Source organism: Camelus bactrianus, chromosome 8 (genome assembly GCF_048773025.1).
Source record: "Camelus bactrianus isolate YW-2024 breed Bactrian camel chromosome 8, ASM4877302v1, whole genome shotgun sequence".
Lineage (NCBI taxonomy): Eukaryota > Metazoa > Chordata > Mammalia > Artiodactyla > Camelidae > Camelus > Camelus bactrianus.
The window spans coordinates 53,001,346-53,015,832 of NC_133546.1; the positions used below are offsets into that span (position 1 = coordinate 53,001,346).

The 14,487-nt window shown below is 37.7% G+C and overlaps 1 long non-coding RNA gene across 6 annotated transcripts in view; it reads right to left on the reverse strand.

The window, feature by feature from the left end:
- Positions 1–14,487, reverse strand: part of LOC105063771 (uncharacterized) — an 864,622-nt gene that overhangs the window by 101,832 nt on the left and 748,303 nt on the right. For 3 of the 6 annotated variants that reach the window (XR_012508690.1, XR_012508689.1, XR_012508688.1), the window contains 3 exons: positions 8,437–8,531; positions 4,682–4,785; positions 30–1,098 (listed from right to left, as the gene is read on the reverse strand). This is a non-coding gene — a long non-coding RNA (uncharacterized LOC105063771). The remainder of the gene's footprint in view (positions 1–29; positions 1,099–4,681; positions 4,786–8,436; positions 8,532–14,487) is intronic. The other 3 variants (XR_006722441.2, XR_006722438.2, XR_006722440.2) reach the window with 2 other exon arrangements.

Here is a 14,487-nt window from a genome sequence, read left to right on the forward strand (position 1 = left end):
GTTTTAGCCAGCATTCAGATTGCACTTACTTGGCAGAAATGACTTGTTATAGTGGTTTTCAAAATCTGGCAGTAAGCCTAAGGAGAGACCTCTTTTGCTGTTTGAATTTCCTGTTCCAGTCATCATCACAGATCTAAAGAGACAATCTGTTATACTCATTGAAACTTTATGGGGAAATGGTGAAGAGGAACTTCAGAAGGTCCCCAAATTCTATTGCCAAAGTAATAGAGAATATTCTTCTAGCACACTGGGGTTCAATTATATTGTGTTTGATATGTAATTACTGGTGGGAAATTCATCCTTTATAAACTGTTATAGATTTTTTGTTTTCAGTCAGTGTTATTTCATAGAAATCTTAGAAAGGAAACATTTAAGCATACTCAGGGGCATGACCTGCCTAAATTGGACCCCAGTTTAACATATATTAAGATAGAACATTGAATTTGTCTATAATGAAAGATTGAGATTACTGTAAGTTAAGAATTTGGACACACATAGTAATAATGAAGTTGAAGTTAATTTTAAATATTATATATAGCTTGCTGAGGACACTAACTTAAAAGCTGGCATTGACAGAAAGGATATTGCATTAATTACTATTTCCTGAACAATAATAGAGGACAATCTATTTGTTTTCCCCTAAACCCTATTAATTAAAAAAATTTCCTTTGGTCATTTAAAACTCTCATTTTATGGACTGAATTCCCAGAAGGAAACCACAGATTTGTAGACCACAGAAGCAGTAAAACAAACCATCACATTCTCCCATATGCTCAGCTTGGTTGACAAGCTTGATTAACACTACGTCTTGCAGAACCTCAGAGTTTGAGGGAACTCTGAAGAAAATGCCAGTAGAGAAGGAGAGGTGGAAGATTCATGAGTGTCTTAGTCCACTCAGGCAGCTATAACAAAGTACCATAGCATGGGCGGCTTATAGACAACAGAAGTTGGTTGCTTACAGTTCTGGAGGCTGGAAGTCTGAGTCCAGGGTGCCAGTGTGGTTGGATTCTGGTGAGAGCCCTCTTCTGGGCTGCAGACTTCCTCCTCCTCCGTGTATCCTCATATGATGGAAAAAGGACAAGGAGCTCTTCGGCGTTCCTTTTATGAGAGTCCAATCCCACTTATGAGTGCTCTGCCCTCACGACCTAATTACCCCCCAAAGGTCCACTTTCATCTCCCTGACATTGGGGGTCAGGGCTTTGACTGAACTTTGGGGAGACACAAACATTCAGTCCATTGCACGGAAGAAGAGGAAGCCGTTCTCTGACACTCTTTTCCCTCAGTTAGTTCCTTACAAGGCCATCTGTAAGTCTCTGCTGGCTGGTCAAGCTGACTTTGGGTTTCGATCCTTAGCTCATGGTTCCTGGGTTAACTCCATTTAAAATAAAATTTTAAGTTCATCTCTTCAAAATACACTATGGATTCTGGAACCCTTGTTCCAAGGCAAACAGTTCAATAGTATCCCAAAAGGATTAAAATGGAAATCTCTGGGCTCTCTGGAAGCTGGAGAGAACAGTGTGGTGCAAAGGCTTCAGGGAACCCAGACAGTAACTGTCATAGGACTGTCAGTATAATGCAGGGGAAGTGAACTAAAAGAGTTAGTGGGTAAAAGCCAAATCAAAGGCAAGGCCCAGTTAGTCCCCGTAGGACAAAGGAACCAGTAAATGGGAACGTGAAAGAAAGAACTGGGAATCACTTGGATTTGTTGAGATTAAATAAAAACAAGATGACAATACAGAGAGGATTAAGGTCAAGGCGGAGCCACTGCAAGGACTGTTGATTCAAGAAGTTAGGAGAACCAAGGAGCAGCTAAAATATCCTTCTGATGTGGTAACCAGGGGCTATACCTGATCTTAAAGGATTCTGTAGATAAAGAAAGGCACTAGGAAAGAGTGAGAGGTTGGCAAGGTCACCACACAGAGCTCTTTCTGTTACCTCATACCTGGGTGAGAGTTCTTCTGGCTCTGTACCTCCATGGCACTTGACCTGTCCTCTCTGAGGACCTGTGGCCATCCACACACTTGTTTCCCCTTGTCTCTCCGTACACGTTAAGCCCTAGAGGTCCAGACTATGCATTAACTCTGCAGTTCCTAGTGCACTGTTTTACAAAGTTTAATCCAAACTAAACTATTGATATGAACTGAGATATAAATGGACCAAATGATAAATATGTCCACATCTCTGGGCTGTGTTTCATTTCACACGGTATTTGTTAGACTTGTCTTCGGCTGTTTAATTCAGTTGCTTGGGGTGTGATGAAAATGATGCGGAGGTCACAAGTTCAGTCCTTGTGTGAGCAGCTTGCTGAGCTCTATTTTATGGCTACCGAGTCCACTGGCCAGCTGTCTTAAACATGCATGACACTGGCCACCAGAGGATGAGAAAAGATATGGGGGATCATAGGAACCTCATCACCTCGGATAACAATATAGCTCAGAGTGCTTGACTCATAATAATCGGTCTTCGCACATAGGGCCCTGCTGTTTCCTTCAGGAATACTGCTTAAAATATTACCATACTATCCTTTTAGAAGTCCAGGAAGGCACGAGCCACAAATAGAATTAGGCAGCACAGTGGAAAGAGTAGGAAAGCCATCTGAGAGACCGAGGCTCGAATATTATCAATGCCACTTGTGGCTAATACAGTCCCTCGGACAAGTATTTAGTCTTTCTGAGCCCTAATTTCACTATCCATAAAAACTTACTTTATAGGACTGTTGTGAGAATTAGAGGAGATAATATTTATGTCACAAGTAAATGCTTAGTATGTGTTAGCTGTTAGAATTTAGAGTTGCAAGTAGCCTGGGAGAGGACGGCTGGCTACATTTGAGAAGAGCAGGGATGTAAGAATCAAAGTTATCGAGGCTGTCAAGGATCTCAGTGAGATACCCAAGCCTGAGTTTTACAGATAAGAAATTGAAGAATCTCAGGTTAAAGTGCCTTGCTTGGTAGTCACAAACGGGCAGAGCTGAGACTTGAACCTCCATTTCTATGTCCAGTGTCACTTCTTCATGCTCGCAGTAGGAGGCAGTCTGAATTCCAATGAGGAATGGAACATTTAGAAGACTTCAGTAAGTTCTCTAGTGAGCACAAAAAACACTATAACTTGGTTCTTAACTTAAGCAATGCTTATTGAATGCTTATCCCATGCCAACACTGTCCTAGGAATTGGGATGCTTGAGATTTATCAAGATAAACATAAAACAGGCCCTACCCATGTGAGGACAAAACTCCAGAGAAAGATCACCAAGTGAACAAATGCATACAATTCAGGGCAGCAAAAGCCCGAGGAAGGAGCTGTGCAGTGAAAGAAGTCCTGGAACTTCCCAGGGAGAGGCGACTGAGCTTCTGCATCTGTCCAAGCAGCTACATTATGCTCTGCCAGTGCTATCAGTTCTCCCTTCCCCTCGTACATTTGCCCATAGAAACAACTGTCAAAGAGTATGTTAAGAAAAGCTCACTCATCTTTTTACTACATATGGTGGCTCTACGACCATTTGGTAGTAGGACGTGGACTTGAGTTTCAAACAGAAAATGAAAAGTGTTAAGTTTACTTATGTGGTTTTTTGACATCCTGAGTTGCTTGGTAATAACAGAAATTCTATTTTTTTCACTGTTTATATTAGTCTCACCCTTGAAAGGAGTGGGGGCACTTACACCATCTTTGGTCACTATGTATGCCCTGCCTGCTCTTGGGGCTTATTCTCATGCAGTCCCTAATAATAGGAAACCTTCATTCAGGAAAAGACTGCCAGAATCATTGTTCCATTCCTTTTGTTTGGAGGAACCAGTGCTCAGGCAATATTTCACTTGGTTGAAGAGTAACTCTGCTACATATAAAAATAGATCTACATAGTAAACAATTTTATGGTTACTAGGGAAAAGGGGTGGGAAGGGATAAATTTGGGAGTCTGAGACTTACAAATATAAGCCACTATATATAAAAATAGATTTAAAAAATTAGTTTCTGCTGTATAGCACAGGGAACTATGTCCAATACCTTTAATGAAAAAATATGAAAACAAATATATGTTTGTGTATGTATGCCTTGGACATTGTGCTGTACACAAGAAATTGACACACTGTAATTGATGGTACTTCAATAAAAAAAATAGATCTTGTCGAATATTTCCTCAGTATCATCTTCTGTGTGCTACTTTTGGTGATCTTAGGCCATGCTCTTTGTTGACTGGCTTTGATTCATGGGTGTACTCTTTGTTCAAAGGAATTATCTCTTGATCAAAAATTAATACTGACAAAAATAATTTGATGGATGGTCTAGTGCTGTTAAAATTCAAAAGAAGCAAGAATTTGTATTGTATTTTGAGATTACAGTGAATTAATCTAATTTGAAAAAAGGATAAATTTTCAATTAAAAAATTAATTAAATAGAGCCCCTAAAGTTCAATAGAAGTAAAACAAGATGATACTGCTAAAAAGAGTCTTACTTGGTTTTTAGAAAAAGAATGAGGAGTGGGGAAGAAAATATTATTTTTCTTGAGACAACCAAAAAGATCTATTTTGTCAAATGTCAAAAATAACCTCTCCTGCCAAAAAACCACAAAAAACAAAACAAAACAAAAAAACCCACCATCTTCAATTTCTTTAACCAAATTGAGCAGGTATCATGGTTTTGCAGCTTTACATGAGGTTAACGTAAAGGCTGTGTTCATTTCACTTACTGTATAATTAGGATTTGAGTCCAAATCCCGGAGTGCATATGACAGGGATTTTCTTAAGGCAACTATCTGCTCTTCTCAAAATGGTCTTCTTATTTCTTGTGTTTCTAAAATCAGAAAAGTGAGTATAAACAAACAATAGGTGACCTTTGTGAGTAAAACATCTGAGCATAGAAAGATTAATCGACCTCCATCAGCCAGTCATTAAATCAAATAGGAGCTTTTCTTGTACTTTTAAACCTCCGATTTACAGTCAGGCAAATTGTGTAAAAAGGCTGGTAATACAGTGACGCCCAATGCCACTGGGCTTTAGAAAGCTGACAGTTCCTGTAAAATAGTCATTAAACAACCTCTAGAAGAGACTCATCAGCAGATGCCCCCAGGTGAAGGAGAGAGAAAGCTGAGAGAATGAAGGAGAATCTAACATCTTAGCATGACTGAATTAAACAGAGCATATTATGCTGATTTTCAGAGTCAGCCCAGTAATTTAATTTTCAGAGCAGTTCCTTTGATTGCAGCAACCATTTTATGAAACATTAATAAAACTTTGTGTGTGTGTGTGTGTGTGTATGTAACACACATCTCTTTTCCATTTCATTAAGAAAAAGGAGTCAACATAGTCAAATTAGTTCTGTAAATGCCAAAAATAAAAAGATTTTTGTTGTTACTTTTGAAAAGGCAAAGAAGCAGAAGAATATAGCTCCCACTGTGTTATTCTGCAGTGAGCACAGAACAGGGAGCAGGAAATAAAGTACATAAAGTTATTACATGTTAGGCCGTGGGATTTTACATGAAGACTCTGAGCTAAATCACTACTGTAATGTGTAATCCAAATGTGATTTTGTACCTCCTGTATAATGATGTCTGTTGTGCATCCAAATTAATTGTTGTGGAATAGATATTGCCTTATATCCTAAGTGTGTATCAAAGACATCTAAGATAATAGATATGCTTGGATCAAGATACCCAGTGAAGAGTTGTTTTTAATGATTTTTGTTTTACATTTTGAATAACAGAATATTCACAAATATGAATGTTTTAAAGAAGGAAGGACCTTTAATAATTAATATAGATCTGCCTCACTTTACAGAATATGTATGTTCCTGAAATGTGCATCATAAAACTATTTTCTTTGCAAGTTAACTTATATTTTCTCATTTATTTCCCTCATAAAACTGAAGATCCATTCTCACTGAAGTAATTTTTGGCTCAAAGACAATGATCACATTTAAGAATGAATCAACCCTTTTAAATCAGTGGTAAATTTTATATTCAAATCTAGTAATTATCCTTAGTCTGAGCTTTTGGGTTATAACTCTCTCTTTTCTTCCATGACACAGACCTTATTTTAACCTTCTGGTGAGATACCTGGCATTCCCCACTCCTCTGTATTTTTTTTTTAAAGAAATAAGCATATATCAATGATAAATAAACAAATCAGAATATGCCTTTAAAGCAAAAAAATGTAGTTACACTGCTAGTCACAGCAAGGACATGAGAAATGTCACAGAGGGGCAGCTCTGGAGGACATTGGGGTCCCAGAGACCTAGGGTCACTGTGGATGTTGCAGGTGACTCACCAAAGGCTTAGCTAGGTCATCTGGCCTCTCAGGGATTTGGTTTCCTCATCCTTAAAATGAAGAGGCCACATAAAGAGTGAAATGTTTTTTTCCATCATTATAGCTTTGGGATTCCAATAAGGGTGTTCTCTCTACATAGGCCCGGGTAGTACTTTCTCTGATATTTTACATGCTTATTAATAATAATATCTTTGTTAATCTTGGCAGTCCTTCCTCACAGTAAGATAGGTACCACTAAAAAGACCATGGCCACATACCCAAGAAAGCCGTTTCCCAAATGGTGTTTGTTTAATGATTATTCCTATATTTTATTTCCAATTTTTGATGCTTATGGGTTTTCCCAGTTCTTCTATTAAATTATAAATTTGTAATTACTTCTGGTCCTGAATTCACAACTTGGACCTTGGTATCTGTTTGTATAGTTGAGACTCAAAATAATATCTAGTTAGCAAGCGTAGGATTCAAAGTCTCTTGGGTATTACTATTGTATAAAAGCCTGAAAGGAGTCTCAGAATTTGTTTCATCTCATTGCATCAAACATGTCAATTAACTCTTTAAGTTCTATATTCTTATAAAATGAATAACCTGTTGGGAAAATCATAAAGATTCACATTTAAGCCCACACCTTAGGCACTTGTTAATCACCAACTGTAAAAGACCCATAAGATTAAGCACCACGCACTCAGGGAAGGAAGGAAATGAAAATCAGTTGTTTAACAGACTTTCATCTGGGAGAGATTCTATTAAGAGCCTCTTTCCTATATGCCAAGATATGAATGCTTGAGTGTAATTCAATTTTGTACAAAAGAAAATTCCATTCAAATCTAAAGATAGAATATTTCTATTCCAAGTTACTTTCCACTGAATTACTGAGAAGAATTGAATGATAGCAATCCCAAATCCTAAATGTATGAAACAAGTCTTCAAATAGTTGAAAAATAACATTCGCAAATTCTTGGGCCATGGCTGACAGCAGAATAAGGCCGACTATTCAGCGGGTTAAGGTTAATTCCATGGTGTGTAGGGGGGATACAGTCAACTTGAATATTGGTAGCAAACCTTCTGGGTGCGTGTGGCCATTTTCCTGTGATTCCTTTAAAAGGGAAGCACAGTGTGGAACCCCAGATGCCAGCCCTAAGTTACACAATCTACTGGGCTACCCTTTTTTCAAAAGTTTAATTTCCATTGTTAGTCCCATGAAGAACAGCCCTGCCCTCTCTATTTCCTTGCAGAGCTGCTTTTGATGGAAAACTTTGTGGATGTTTGTGATATTGCTCAGAGCCCATTGGCAGATGAGCATCTCTTGCTGTGGCCTCCATCATTATTTGCCTGTCTTGTCTATTAACGAGCACTATCATCCCATCGTGGGATGACAGCTGCAACACGTACTCAGGCGCAATAAACAGCTAAATGAGGCGCACAGCAATTTCACTTGTCACCAGCGCCCTCGGCACGACTGGCTGCACAGCTTGATGCATAAATTCATGAGGCTGTTGCATATGATGGAGTATGCTTGGCTGAAAGAGGTGATGGATAGCAGGGCAGCTAAAAATGGCCATCACCTTGACTCTGTCAGGACATTTTTTAAAACTACCCCATCAGCTTTCTTGTATTCAATGCACTATCATAGCACAGAAGACTCTCAGGTACTGATCTGATACTTTTCTTCAATAAAGACTTTTGGGGAGTTTTCCTTAAAAGGAGGTACCATGAACTGAGGTGGGTTTCACTTATTCATCAATAGCTCTGATGCTGCTAGATTAACGTAGGTTTAAGAGAAGAATTTTCTACAGAAAAGTCTCAAAAATCAATTTAAGTCTCAATAATGGGGAGGGGGAACAATGTGAGGTTTTAAAAACATTTCTGAATCAGACAGTAGAGCAGTGGATTGGCTAACATGAGATTTGAGGAATTTGAAAATAAACATAAGAATATTCAAACACATGAATCCAGGGATAGAACTTACATACAACTCATTACGACACTGAATTAAATTCCAGGGCACATCATTACATCAGTGTTGGCAATGCATTTTCTAATTGGTATACAAAACACAAGTAAGGATTAATACTTTATAGAAGTGCCTTCATCAAAGAAGCACTGCACTGGGGACTTTAAAAATAACCAATGATACAGTGCATTCATTTCTCTAAAAATATCTCTTTAACCTCTTACTTACTCTGAATTTAAGCCAGACTTAACCACCATAGGCAGGGCCTGGGGTGTCCCACTGAAATGGGCTGTGCATCCTCCATCTATGTTAGTGGAAATCATCTAAGGAAGACAAATATAAAGGCAACAAAATCAATGAGGCAGTTTCCTGCAAAGCTTTATGCATTAATCTCTATCACACAGAGATATATACACACACCAGTGTAAGGGAAGGAAGTCACTTGTTCTCTAATAAAAGAGAAAACCCTTGATAATAAGCAATTAATAAAGTTGTCACGATTAGTTATGCAACTATGAATCAACACGCACAGTAAAAATGACCACTTTCTATAGACATAAAATATCTATGATTCAATCACAGTGAAAACAGTCATTAATATGGGTGGTTATGAATGATTCTTATAGCTACTTTCCTTCTCTTCCTTTTGTAATAAATTAGGGGCTCCTGAGTGAGAGTTACTCTAACAATTCAGATAAATATATGCTAGATTAGACAGCAAATTTATTAGCCATTTCCCCTTTTGTCCTTTTGTTCTTCTCTTCCCATAGCCAAACTCATGTTTCTTAAACTCACCTGTCCAAAAATCCCCTAAATTTAGCAAAAGTATTTTTAAAATAAAGCTAGAGAAATGTGAAATCTTTGGGGGTAAGTTTCAGTATTAATGTGAATCCAAAGTGCCATTCCAAAGGATGAAAAAGATATCCAAGTACCTAGGAGGAAAATACTTTTAAATTGTTGGAGGAGGAGAGGCCTTTTAAAAAAGATAGTTAGATGGCATGATATCCAGTGATAGCCTTAAGATACCACTTTAATAACTAGTCACCTGGCAAGTCCAGGAGTGGGTGGCTCTGATGTAGGTAAGGAGGCATGGACACTGGCCATTAGTGGGGAGGGCGATGGAGAACAAAAACTTTGAAAGAATAGGGAAGATTAAGAAGATCCCCTACCAACAGGACTAGAATTAGAGGACACTGTGAACCAACAGGGGTCAAGCTAACAGTGTGCATTGTGTGCCTACTTTAAGCCAAGCATTGCAAGATCAGGATTAGGGTGAGATAAATGAGATACTCTACCTAAGTACAAAACTTAAGGGAGTGCAAAAAAACTCAATAATCAACATAAGTGACAATTCAATACAATATGTCTTAAAATAGAAATTAATGCAAAATATTCATGATTGCATTCGTTCTATTGCTGCATAAAAATTACTGCAAACTTAATGGCTTAAAACAATACCCATTTATTATCTCAGTTTCTGTGGGTCAGAAGCCTGTGATGGCTTGCCTGGGTCAACTTAGAATCTTACAAGGATGAAATCAAATTATAGCTCACAGTCCTCTTCCAAGCTCCTTTTTGTTAATAGCAGAAGTCAATTCTTTGTGGTTCTAAAACTGAGGACTCCACCTACTTGCTGTCGGCACCTGCTGATCATGCTCATTCCTTGTAGATGCTCCCCAGTCTTTGCCTGTGGCTTTCTCCTTCAATGCAGTGGCGACAAATTGAATCCTACCTGTGCTTGGAATCTTCCTGACTTCTGGCTTTTTTTTTTGCCATCAGCCAGAGAAGGCTCTCTGCTTTTAAAGGTTTGTGTGATTAGATCAAGTCCTCCCAGGTAATCTTCCTATCTTAAGGCCAACTGTGACATATAACACAACACAACACAGCAACATAACGTAACATACAATAACATGATCACGAGAATGATAGCTCATCATGTTCACAGGTTGTGGGGATTAGGGAAGGACATCTTTGGGCAGTTATTTTAGATTCTGTCTAATACAAGGATGAATAAAATATCAAACTTTTAAATAAAGACAGGATTTAGCCCTGCCCTTGCATGACCCTGATTCACTTCCTCACCCAAGCCCTAACCATGTTTCTGATAAAACCTTTTTTTTTTTTTTAACAAAAACAGGAAGCTGGTCTACAAGTCATAATTTCCCACTTTGATTTTTTAAAATTTGATTAAAATATTATGTATTTATTGGTGCCACTCTCTTCTTAAATTTTGTACCCACAGTGAATGCCTCCATCACCTCACACTAGTCTCAGCCCTTTGTGTGTCACCTCCACCTTCTCATTTAATTTTCCTCACAGCCTTGTAAGGTGGGCCTGGCCAGTACCTAACACACATGGGGACACAGAGAAGGCATGGAATTTGGTCACATTCACACAGGTGTTAAAACACAGAGCTGGGATCCTAACTCAGATTCACCTGTCTCCAGAAACCAAGCTTTGCCAGTACATTCGGGGCTTACTAGGAAGAACCAATGAGCAGAGGCTGTCAGAAACTCAGGTCATGGATTCAGAATGCTTTACTCAGCATTCCTACACTATTCACTTAAATTGTTAAACCTGTTTAAGCCTCAGGTTGAGATAATAAGAGGCACCTTTTACAGTTTATGGAAGGTGTAAGTGACAAAACTATACATTCTTTAACATCAGGGACGTCTTTAATTTTATATATAGCTAGCATGCAATAGCTCTGTGAGAGAATTAAGATTGAAGGAATGAATGAGATAAAATAATATAAAAACTCTATGACTGCTATGATCGCTATGATCTATAAAGTACCATACACGTATGATATGGCTTCTGCAGAAACATTAGATGCCTCAGTTAGGGAAATATAAAATTTCTAAAATGTTTTGGAGTTATCTCCTATAATTAGTTTCCTTAATATAATAATTAGTTGAGAGCAAAAGCCTAGATTGTAGTATTAGGCAAACACATTAATTTAAGGTTGGTCTCCTGTGCTCTCTAAATTGAGCCATGTGGTGATTAGCACCTGCTATAAAAATGGAAACCAAAAAAGAAAAAAAATCCCTCAATGATAAATTAGCTTTTATTTAATATCAGAATTTAGGTTTCATTGCACTGTGGTCTGTGAATAACAGGCAACCACCAACTGCATGGATAGTTTAGCCAAGGAAAGGAAAAAAGAGAGAAAGAGAAAGAAAGAAGGAGGTTGGGAAGGATGGAGGGAGGCAGGCAGGGAGAGAGGGAGAGAAAAAGGAAAAGAAAGAAAGAAAGAAAGAGAGAGAGAGGAAGGAAGGAAGGAAGGAAGGAAGGAAGGAAGGAAGGAAGGAAGGAAGGAAGAAAGAAAGAAAGAAAGAAAGAAAGAAAGAAAGAAAGAAAGAAAGAAAGAAAGAAAGAAAGAAAGAAAGAAAGAAAGAAAGAAAAGAAAGAAGGAAGGAAGGGAAAGAGAGAAAGAGAGGAAGGAAGGAAGGGAAAGAAAGAGGAAGGAAGGAAGAAAGAGAGGAAGGAAGGAAGGAAAAGAGGAAGGAAGGAAGGAAAAGAGGAAGGAAGGAAGAAAGAAGAAAGAAAGAAAGAAAGAAAAAGAAAGAAAGAAAGAAAAAGAAAGAAAGAAAGAAAGAAAGAAAGAAAGAAAGAAAGAAAGAAAGAAAGAAAAGAAAGAAAGAAGGAAGGAAGGGAAAGAGAGAAAGAAAGAGAGGAAGGAAGGAAGGGAAAGAAAGAGGAAGGAAGGAAGGAAGAAAGAGAGAGGAAGGAAGGAAGGAAAAGAGGAAGGAAGGAAGGAAGGAAGGAAGAAAAAGAAAGAAAGAAAGAAAGAAAGAAAGAAAGAAAGAAAGAAAGAAAGAAAGAAAGAAAGAAAGAAAGAAAGAAAGAAAGAAAGAAAGAAATGAAGGAAGGAAGGAAGAAAAGAACTTTCCTGGATAACTCAGATAATTAGATAATATGATATTTTGCAATATGTTACCTAGGGTCTTGACCAACTCTATAATTTGAACTTTAAAATCATTTGCATTTATTAAACAAATTACTCAAGAACATTTTTATATTGAAATATGTTTTCTTCTTCTGAAAAAAAAAGTGACAATCTAACCTAAATGAACATCAGCCAAAGCAGAGAGCAAAACTCTGGAGAGGAATCAGGAGCACATTTTATACTCAACTTTTGGCTGAGACAGGGCTCAGCACGGGTGCGCTCCAGATGATAGATTGGAGCTGTGCTTGGCTCTTTATGGGTTTGGCTGATACCTGGCTGTCCAGAGACCGTTTCTTCCTCGGAAAGCCCAAATACCTCTTTTAGAGCAAAATTACCCCAATGCAATTCATTTCTAATAGCTTTATTATGCTGTTTTCTGTTTATCTGTCACATTACATAGCCACATATATAGTGATACATATATATACTTAAAATATAATACAAATTACATTTATTTCAAACTTTTATTGATTATATATTTTTAATCCCCAGATACACAAATACTGGATTCAGGATGCTAAAACATAGTAAAGAAGCTATTACTGATTATTTTGGTATGCACATATGTTTACGAGCAGTATTTTTTTCCATTCTCTAATTTTGTTCTTTCTCTCCTTGTACATTGATGACAATGTGCTATGTGGCATCATTTTTATAAAAGAGTATGTCTCTAGGTATGATGGCTTGAGTTAACACTATCTTTTCTATTAGCTTCCCGCTCTCACTTGTCTTTTCTCTGTCTGTGTACATTATTATCCTTTCTGTTGATTACACTTTTCCTTACACTCCACGATGAGTCTTCTTTCTATTTTAGGAGTTATGGAACTGAGCTTCTTTATCGGAACTTGATCCAGATTCCACTTCAAAATGGGAAATGATTAAACAGATCCCCTGGTATGTTCCAGAGTGAAAAAAACAAGTTAATAATCCTCATCATGACCGCTTTGCTTAGCTTCAACATCAGTCCTCTGCTGTAGATCTGATTATGCTATGTCCCTGCCTGAAAGGACTCAGTGTTTTCTCTGTGTCTCTAGGGGAAGGCTTCAGGACTCCGAGCACGGTCTCCACAGCGCACTGTGGCCTGGCCCTGCTGCTGCCCGGCTGCTAACACGTCACCCTCCCCATTACTCTCTATGCTTCAGCTATGCTTGCTGTCTTCCATTTCCATCCATGTGGACTGTATGTGCATATGGATTAACTCATTTAGTTTCATACTCAAAATAACTCTATGAATTAGACAATAACATTCTCTCTACTTATAAGTGAAGAAAGAGACACAAAGAGGCTAAATAATTTACCAAAGACTTGTGGTAAGAAGTCACCGAGCTAAGCTTAACTTAAGTCAGAACTTAATCACTTCTGAAATTTTATACAAAGAGAAATGTCTACAGATTTTCCTTGACTTATGATGGGGTTATGATTCCATAATTCATCACGAGTAAAAAATACTGTAAGTTGAAAATCCACTTAATAAACTTAACTTACTGAACATCATAGCTTAGCCTAGCCTACGTTAAACATGCTCAGAACACAGCCTACAATTAGGCAAAATCATTTAACATGAAGCCTACTTTATAATAAGGTGTTGAGTATCTCGTGTAATTTATTGACTACTGTACTGAACGTGAAAAACAGAATGGTCCTATGTGCACAGAACGGTTGTCAGTGTACCGGTTGTTCACCGTCATGACTGCGTGACTGACGGGGACCTGCGGTTCCTGTTTCTGCCTAGCATCTCAGGAGTTTGTACTGCATATCGTAACCTGGGAAAAGATCAAAATTCAAAGTCTGATATATGGTTTCTATTGTAAGGATATTTCTTTTGCACCATTGTAAAGTCAGAAATTCTTAAGCTGAATCCTTATATGCCGGGGATTGTCTGTACTTTGTTGTTTTATTGGTTTAGTCACCTGGCAAAGCATCTTTGGAAAAACAAGAATAATTAACTACTGTCCAGGCAGTTAATGTCAATGTACCAGCCTTCCAATTACCTTCTCTAAGAATATATTTTATCCTTACCTTGATCTAGTTTGATGCACATTCTGTGTAAATACTTCTCAATAGTTTACAGACCAATCCCTCAAATATCTATAATAAATTTGACATTCTTTGAACATGTGTGTTCTCAAATTATTAATTAGTTTGTATAATATTTTTGAGATGATGATATTGATTAGTTTATACAGTAATTTTGAGACATTATAACTAAGATGATCAATGTTTCTGGCAAATACTCATCTACAGGAAATCCAAATTAAAAGATTTTCTTCTAAAAGGCTATTTGCCCAGAGATAACTCTTTGAAAAATGGGCAGAAAAACATCAAATCAA